Source organism: Choloepus didactylus (genome assembly GCF_015220235.1).
Source record: "Choloepus didactylus isolate mChoDid1 chromosome 11 unlocalized genomic scaffold, mChoDid1.pri SUPER_11_unloc1, whole genome shotgun sequence".
Classification (NCBI taxonomy): domain Eukaryota; kingdom Metazoa; phylum Chordata; class Mammalia; order Pilosa; family Megalonychidae; genus Choloepus; species Choloepus didactylus.
This window is the reverse complement of record NW_023637577.1, coordinates 1,913,140-1,922,667: the sequence shown is the minus strand read 5'-3', so window position 1 is coordinate 1,922,667 and position 9,528 is coordinate 1,913,140. Positions and strand designations below refer to the sequence as shown.

The following is a 9,528-nucleotide window of genomic DNA, read 5'->3' as shown; positions in this document are numbered from 1 at the left end:
GTAACCAAGAAAAGAAGGTGGTGGAGCACGACCTTGAAAACAGCTGAGGCTGTCACAAGCTGGGGCTTTCTTCAATGATATGTACATTAATAATTTTCCTGTTACTACAATTACTCTTTTAGTTAAAAGTAATGAATCTCATCTTTGTTAACTGGTAAGTGGTGAAGTTTGCTACTTTGTTTTTCACACATCCAGAGGAGAAAATAAGAGAATGCATGTCAATGGGAAGGAAAATTATTGATCAATTAATTAATAACTAGACCAAAATTAGCACTTGATCACAAGACCAAGGGGATATAAACAGAAACAGAGTAACAGCAACCACTGGAAAGAAGGATAACTGCAAAAGCAAGAACCAATACATCCAAGTTTAATTTCAATGGCCTTTCACAGAAATCACAAGAATATATGCTCTCCCATGCATTAGAACAGAACATCAAGCCAACACAAAGTAGAAAGTTGATCTGTAACTTACTCAGGGAACTTGTGAAGAGGCTGTCCTACAGGCTGGAGCAAAGTCAGTACTCTGAGATTGAAGTCCTGGCTCCATCTCTCACTAACCTAGGTCAGTTGTCAGCTTCTCAGAGCCAAGGCTTACTCTTCTGTAAAATGGGAATGGTGATATTCATGGCGGCTGTGTATCCTATTGCAATAGAAAGCATAAGGGCTTTGAGACAAGACTAGACCATTCAGACCCTTCCTGTCACTTACCGAGTAACCTTGAGTTACTTAATCTCTCTGAAGCCATAAAACAGTGATAATAACCTAATTTAAGAGAGGCCTGTTGTGCAAACCATGTAGCAGCTTATATAAAGTGCTCATTACAGCATCAGGTAGACAGGGCATGCCCAGTACATGAAAACAGTCTATCAACCCTTGGGTTTTGCTTATAATATTGCCCAACATTGTGCTGTGTACTTTGCATGACTTATCTTGTCGTACTTATTTTGTCTACCACTCAGAATATTTTTATGAAGATTTAACAAACTATATTTTATATGCAAAAAAAAATGAGCATAGGAAAAGTCTTGAAAAAAATATATATATGTCAATGTAGTAGTTATCTCTTCAGAGCTACAATTACGGGATGGTTTTTGCTTTTTGTTTTTTGTTTTTTTTCTGCTTCCCTTCCTTTTCAAATTTTTCTACAAACTTCTCCTATGTATATTTTGGTTTTGTCTTCCTTTTTATGCCAAAATACATTAAAAATGATTTTATTCATATGTAACAACCTCTTACATGAGCCATTTCTTTTGGAGGTAAGAGCTAACAAATGTTTTGCTTTCTCTGAAGAGTTGGCATGTGTTTTCCTTTTCAATAATAATAACTAACTGAATTATCCCCCTCTTCAATTTGCCATCAGGGAGTTCAGAACCAACATTTACTTTAGTCATTCAATTGGGCCCTCATTCTTTATGTGCTTCTCTACAGTTTCTCTGCCTTTCCCACTCTGAACTTTCTACTTTAATTTATAATCATCTTGTCCTGATTTTGTATTTCTTGCTTATATTTCATTATTTTTCTTAGTGTTTGTTATAAGCCACCTCAAATCCTTTGTGGAAAAAGGTCAGGTATATGTACACACATACATAGAAAACTGGTGAGTTTTAAAGATTGCTATAGCTGATACAATTCAGATTGTGCCCCTGCATTTGACAGAGTTCATGGTTAGGACATTAAATGACAGAATCTTTTAGTAATCTTTAAACTCCATTTCTGAGGTTTTTAAAAAATACAAAACCACATCTGTGATAACATCATTAAAAAAGTCCAATTTTCCTAGAATTGGGTCACTTTTATTAAATGCTCAATTCTCAAAATTTTATGTGTACTTCTTTAATTATAAAACTTTCATCCCCTTCCCCACCCTTCCTTACCTACCCCTCTGAATTTTGCTGGCAAAGTCCACCATAGACACCAGAGGACAAGGTGTGCTGCTGTTATTACCACAACGCACAGCCCTCACGCTGTCAAGGAACCTCAGGTAGACACATAGACTCTCTGGGAAGGTAAGTGGAACCACATAGGCTTGATGCAGACCAGCAATTCCTAAGAAAGAGTTTAAAGGCCCTAGCAAAAGAAGAGAGGGGAACCACTCTCTCAAAACCCTGGAGTAGAATTTCAAGAGGTCCTCAAACAGAACCTAAAGCTGCAGCTTACCCATCAGCCAGTGGTAACTTTATGCTCCTATTCTCTATTGGGGGCCTCCCTCAGGCTGGACAAATGGGAAGGTCACAATTTTCTGCTGTTGGAAAAGATACTCAGGCAGCCAATTTATAAATACTTAATGTGCCCACCAACTCCAAGGGAAAAGACCAAACTAACTACACAAAGAACCAGGTCCTTTCATCAGGACCCACAGGAAATCCCAAACAGCTTCACATTTCCTGCTTCTCAACTGCTGTCACATTTGCCATCTTTGTCATCACCAGCAAATGCCAGCAGAAGCCATTTGGATTGGAATCAGGGACTCACTACACACCCGCAGCTTCTCTCCTACAGAAATTAATACAGAGAAACCAATCAATGATGCCGACATTCACGACATTCATTAAGGACTTGTCTATGTAAACTCATTTAATCTGTTTAATAACCCTATAATGCAGTCATTAGCCACATTTTACAGAGGATAACACTGAGGCACAAAGAGGTCACAAGCCAATAGGTGGCAGAGCAGGATCTGAATGCAGGCTGGGTAACTCAGAGCCTATGCTTTTAATCCCTACGCTATATTCCCTTGAAAAAAGGAACAACTACCATTAGTTGAGCACCCTTGTGTATCAGACAATTTATACTTTACTGAATACAAATGACAAGTCAGCAAGGCAGGTTTTGTTTTCTTTTTAAATTCTTTTAATTGCAAACAGTAAAGTTCACTTTTCTCCATGGACTGTTCTATGAAATTTTGGACAGCATTATGAGATTTTAAACATGTATAGATTATTTTAACCACCACCAGAGACATGATACAAACAATTCCATCCAGAGAAAGAATTCCTTTGTGCTGATCTTTTGTATTCAAACCCCTAACCCTAACTTCAGGTAATCATTAATTTGGTCTGTGTTCCAATATTTTTTTCCTTTTCCAGGATGTCATAGAAATAAGACATTATATAACCTTTTGATACAGGTATATTTTATTTAACAACGCATTTGAAATTCATCCACATTGTTGTGTGCATCAATACTTCACTCCTTTTATTGCTGAGAAGTACTCCATTATATGAATGTTTATGCATCCACCAATTAAAGGACTTTTAGTGGTCTCCAGTTGTTGATGATTATGAGTAACACTATTATAAACATTCCTATATAGATTTTTTTGTGTGCGAACAAAAGTTTTCATTTCTCAACAATAAATTCCTAGAAGTGGGATTCCTGGGTTGTATGATAAACGTAGGTTTAACTTGATTAAGAAACTACCAAACCATATTCTCAAGTGGCTGTACCATTTTGCATTCCTACCAGAAAAGTATGAGAGTTTGTTACTCTACATCCTTGTCAGCACATGCTATGGTCATTGTATTTTGTTAGCCATTCTAACAAAATATATTTTGTTATATTTCATTGTGGTTTTAATTTGCATTTCCCTAACTGCTAATGATGTTGAGCATCTTTCAGTTGCTTATTTGCCCTCCTTATATCTTCTATGGAGGAAAATCTGTTCAAATATTTTGCCTATTTTTAAATGGGTTGTTTTGTTAAGTTTTGAGAGTTCTTTATTTAATTTTGATTCAAGTGCTTTCTCTGATATGTAATTTGCAAATATTTTCTCCCAAGCTACAGCTAATCTTTCTCTTCTTGTAACAGTGTTCTTTGCATGGCAAAAGTTTTACATTTTGATTAGGTCCAATAAGTCAACTTTTTATTTATCAATCTTTCCTAATCCAAAAGGAAAAGATTTCTCCTATATCTTCTTCTAAAAGTTTATAGTTTTATGTTTTACACTTAGGTCTATCATTCAATTTGAGTTAATTTTGTTTGCAACACGAGGTGCAGATTGAGGTTCACTTTTTTACATATGGATGTCTAGCCATTCCAGCATGATCTGTTGAAAAGACTGTCCTTTGTCCACTGAATTGCTGGTGTGTCTTTGTCAGAAATCAGTTTACCACATTTGTGAAGGTCTATTTCAAGATTTTATATTGTGCTCCATTTATCTATGTGCCCATCCTCTCACTGATACCACACTGTCTTTACAACTGCAGCTTTACAGTACCTCTTAAAATTAGGAAGTGGAAGTCTTTCAACTCTGTTCTTCTTTTATTAAAATTGTTTTGGCTTTCCAGTTCCTTTTCTTATAAATTTCAGAAACAAATTTATATCTACAGGAGAGGCAGGGCAAGATGAAGGCATAGAAAGATGTGGAATTTAGTTAACCCTTTAGATCAACCAGTAAATAGCCAGGAACAACTAATAAAGAGTCTGAAACAACTGTTTGGGGACATCCGTGACTGGACACACATTGTACACCAGTCAGGAATGGGTAGAACAGCTGAGATCACAGCACGGAACTGTACGTAAAGCCCCCCTAACTGTGGAGATGTTGCCCATTTCCCACCAGCATGGCAGGCTAAGTTGCAAAACTTCACTGTGGGAAAAAGAAGCAGGCTACCTGGAGCGAGGGACAGTAACTCAACCAAGCTCCAACTGTGGTTTTAATTAACAAATTTGGACTACTGAATACAAGCTACAAGCACAGATAAACCCAGAACAAGCAGGAAAGTACCCTGAGGTCACTCCTGGCAGAGAGGAAGTGGGGCTGACAGAAAAAAAAATAAATAAATAAATAAAAACAGAGGTTTTTGGAGACGGTTGAGCTCAGAATACTGGAAAATGACTGTGTCCCAAGAAAAGGGGCACAAAGAACCAAGTACCAACACTGGTCATCCAGCGAAACTGGGGCGGCTGGGGACTGGCCCTGAAAAGGGGCTTTTTCTCTTTTTCCTTTTTTTTCTCCCATTTCAAGTAGCTCATTAGAGAAAATCTCAGGCATTTTCAATTGTCAGCACTGACCCAGACAAGGTGGAGTTAAGAGAGTCAGAGAGACAAAGGAGGAATTTAAGCGTACACAATAACTCCCCAAAGGGGGTAACTTCCCTAAAAAAAAGGGAAGTGAGACCCAGCTCAAGTGGCTGCCCTCCCTCAGAGAATTCAGACCCCAGGGCCTGGAGGGAGGAAAACAAAACACAAGCAACTGAAGCTTGGCTTCCAACACCCTCAGCCCCAGGCCAGGACAAGGTCTGCTAAGAATAAAGGGGCCACACCTCTATGCACCAGTGGGGAGCTGTGGACTGACAAGCCCCACCTGCTGGTCAGGCTAGGAAAAGCACAGAGTCTAGAGGCATCACAGGAAAGTCTGAAGACCTGCTGGATCTCACCCTCAGGGAAACCTGATACTGAATACAACCACCTCCTGAGACCTGGGCCCATCTGGGTCTGGGAAAATCTGATCGGGGTAATCAAGGAAACCAGATGCGTAGACAAAAAAGTTATGACACACATTAGGAAAAACGAAGATATGGCCCAGTCAAAGGAACAAACTTACACTTCAACTGAAATACAGGAATTGAAATAACTTATTAATCAAACAAATCTCTTAAATCAATTCAAAAATCAAATCAATGAGTGAGGTAAGATATGACAAAAGAGATGAAGGATATAAAGAAGATATTGGGCAAATTGGCAGAACTTATGGGAATGAAAGACAGAAGAAAAGAGATGAAAAACACAATGGAGACATACAACAGGATATTTGAAGAGGCAGAAGAAAGGATTCATGATCCAGAGGACAGGTCAGCTGAAATCCTACACTCAAAAGGATAGGGAAAAGAAGGGTAAATATGAGCGGGGTCTCATATGACAACATGAAGCTCATGAATATACATGTCATGGGTGTCCCAGAAAGAGAGGAGAAGGGAACGGGGGCAGAAAGAATAATGGAGGAAGCAATCACTGAAAATTTCCCATCTGGGAGAACCTAAGATGGCGGCTAGGTGACAAAGGGCAAAAAACACCTCTGTGAAAAATACTAGATAAAAACCAGAAAGTGACCCAGAATACCACTTCCAGTGATGCACCAGCTGGACAGGTTCTGCTAAAACCACAGGGACCATGCACTTGGTGAAACAGGGAGTCTGCATCCTGAAATGAGTGAGTAAGCCAGCTGAAAGTCCTGCAGCCATGCTGCAGTGTGGGGAAACTGCGGGTTGGCGTTTGGAGATGGATTAGTTCTTTAAAAGAAAAAAAAAAAACAAAAAACCCAGGAGTGGCTGCAGATACAGCAGTAAGAACCGCACAGTGAAGCACTGCAAGAGCGGGCTGTAGCCAACGCCTCAGTGTCTGGCATGGAGGATAGCCCTCCCCACACCCACTGCTGATTGTCCCAGGGCCAGAGGGACAGAGGGGAGAGCCAAAAGAAGAAAGAAACCATGCCCCTTGCAGCTGGCTTCCTGGCGTGATGGCGACACTCCTGCCTGGGGCCAGACCCACAGCCCAGAGCCATGTCAGGAAACCCAGTCTGATGGGGAGTGTATCCCACGGCACCATGCACATGCCACAATATGGGCCCTGGACAGTGGCCTTGGGTGCATCCACAGCTAGTTGTCCGAGAGCTGGGAAGGCGGAACTGTGTGAAGGGGGGGTTGTGGTTTGAGATGCCCCATTCAGCCATTATTGCATCAGGCTGGGAATGCCCCTGCAGGGCCCAGCGGCACAGGGCTTCCCTTGAGGGATGGTGTGCACTTGTGACATAGCACAGCCTTCCCTCAGCAGAGGTCCTGGAAGATCACAGCTATCAAGCAAAGCAAATGCCAAGAGGCCAAAAACAACAGAAAATCTTAAAGCATTTGCTAAAACCAGACGATATGAAGAACCCAATCACAAACACCCAAATCAAATGATCAGAAGAGACACAATACTTGGCACAATTAATCAAAGGACTATAGGCAAAGAATGAGAGCATGGCACAGGATATAAATCACCTGGGGGTGACTACCATTGTAGTAGGCCAAGTCCTCAATCTTGGGGCTTGCCCTTATGAAGCTTGTTACTACAAAGAGGCTAAGCCTACTTATAATGGTGCCTAAGAGTCACCCCCAGAGAACCTCTTTTGTTGCCCAGATGTGGCCTGTCTCCCTCTAAGCCCACTGGGCAGGTAAACTCACTGCCCTCCCCGCTACGTGGGAAATGACTCCCAGGGGTATAAATCTCCCTGGCAACACAGGGCATGACTCCTGGAGATGAACTTGGACCCAGTATCAGGGATTGAGAAAACCATCCTGACCAAAGGGGGGAAGAGAAATTAAACAAAATAAAGTTTCAGTGGCTGAAATATCTCAAATGGAATCAAGAGGTTATCCTTATACATTATATAGATATCATTTTTAGTTTTTAGTGTACTAGAATAGCTAAATGGAAATACCTGAAACTCTTGAACTGCAATCCAGTATCATTGATTCTTGAAGGTGATCATATAACTATATGGCTTATATGGTGTGACTGTGTGATTGTGAAAACCTTGTGGCTCACACTCCCTTTATCCAGGGTATGGACAAATGAGTAGAAAAAAGGGGGACAAAAAATAAATGAATAATAGGGGGGGAAAAGAGTATGAGATGTTTTGGGTATTCTTTTTTACTTTTATTTTTATTTTTATTCTTATTATGTTTTGGAGTAATAAAAATGTTCAAAAAAATTGATTGTAGTGATGAATGCACAACTATGTGATGATACTGTGAACAATTGATTGTACACTTTGGATGATTGTATGGTATGTGAATATATCTCAATAAAATTGCATAAAAAATTTATAGCTACAAAGAAGACTTCTGGGATTTTCATTGAGGTTTGCATTAAATTTTTAGATCAATTTGGGAGAGAATTAACTATACTGAGTCTTACAATTCATGAATACAGTATGTACCTGCATTTATTTAGGTCTTCTTTAGTCTCTTTCATCAGTGTTTTGGTAAGGCATTAATTTTAACCATTTTATAAGTAAAGAAATAAGTGACTGAACCAAGTTCACATATTGCAGTGGAACAAGCATTGTTTTTTGTTTATTTTCTAGGAATTTTTTATTGCGAAGGAATATATATAATATAAAATTTGGCATTTTAACCAATTTTAAGTGTAAAATTAAGTGGCATTCCTCCCCCCTACATGGGATCAGACACCCAGGGGAGTGAATCTCCCTGGCAACATGGAATATTACTCCCGGGGAGAAATGTAGACCTGGCATCGTGGGATGGAGAACATCTTCTTGACCAAAAGGGGATATGAAAGGAAATGAAATAAGCTTCAGTGGCAGAGAGATTCCAAAAGGAGCTGAGAGGTCACTCTGGTGGGCACTCTTATGCACAATTTAGACAACACTTTTTAGGTTCTAATGAATTGGGGTAGCTGGTGGTAGATACCTGAAACTATCAAACTACAACCCAGAACCCATGAATCTCGAAGACAATTGTATAAAAATGTAGCTTATGAGGGGTGACAATGGGATTGGGAAAGCCATAAGGACCACACTCCCCTTTGTCTAGTTTATGGATGGAGGAGCAGAAAAATAGGGGAAGGAAACAAACAAACAAACAAAGGCACCCAGTGTTCTTTTTCGCTTTAATTGTTCTTTTTCACTTTAATTATTATTCTTGTTATTTTTGTGTGTGTGCTAATGAAGGTGTCAAGGATTGGTTTAGGTGATGAACGTACAACTATGTAATGGTACTGTGAACAATCGAATGTACGATTTATTTTCTATGACTGCGTGGTATGTGAATATATCTCAATAAAATGAAGATTTAAAATTAAAAAAAAAATTAAGCGGCATTGATTACATCCACAACCTTGGTAGTCATCGCCATGATTTCCAAAATTTTTCATCAGCCAAACAGAAACTTGGCACCCATTAAAGTCACTTCCCAATCCTCCCCCCAACACCTAGTAACATATAATCTACTTTCTGTCTCTATGAATTTATCTATTCTAATTGCTTCATGTAAGTGGAATCATACAGTATTTGTCATTTTGTGTCTGGCTTCTTTCAATTAGTATAATGTTTTCAAGGTTCATCCACGTTGTAGCCTGTATCAGGACTTCCATCGCACGTACATGCCACATTTTGTTTATCCATTCATTTGTTGATGGACAACCGGCTTGATTCTACCTTTTGGCTATTGTGAATAATGCTGCTATGAACATTGGTGTTCCCTTCTTTACTATTTTTTCAAAAAGTTTGTGAAGGATTGACATTAATTCTTCTCTAAATATTTGGTAGAATTCACCAGCGAAGCCATCTGGTCCTGGACTTTTCTTTGTTGGAAGTTCTTTGATTACTAATTCAATCTCTTTACTTGTTATAGGTCTACTTAGATTGTCTATTTCTTCTTGAGTCAATTTCAGTACTTTGTGTGTTTCTAAAAGTTTACATTTCATCTAGGTTATATAATTCATTGGCATACAGTTGTTCATAGTATTCCCTCAGAATTCCTTTTACTTCTGTAAGGTCAGCAGTAATGCTCCCTTCTTGCA

At 39.3% G+C, this 9,528-nt stretch overlaps 1 long non-coding RNA gene across 1 annotated transcript in view; it reads right to left on the bottom strand.

The window, feature by feature from the left end:
• Positions 1 to 201: 201 nt before the first annotated feature.
• LOC119524482 overlaps positions 202 to 9,528 on the bottom strand; it is a 62,956-nt gene continuing 53,629 nt past the window's right edge. The window contains exon 5 of the long non-coding RNA XR_005214829.1: positions 202 to 643. This is a non-coding gene — a long non-coding RNA (uncharacterized LOC119524482). The remainder of the gene's footprint in view (positions 644 to 9,528) is intronic.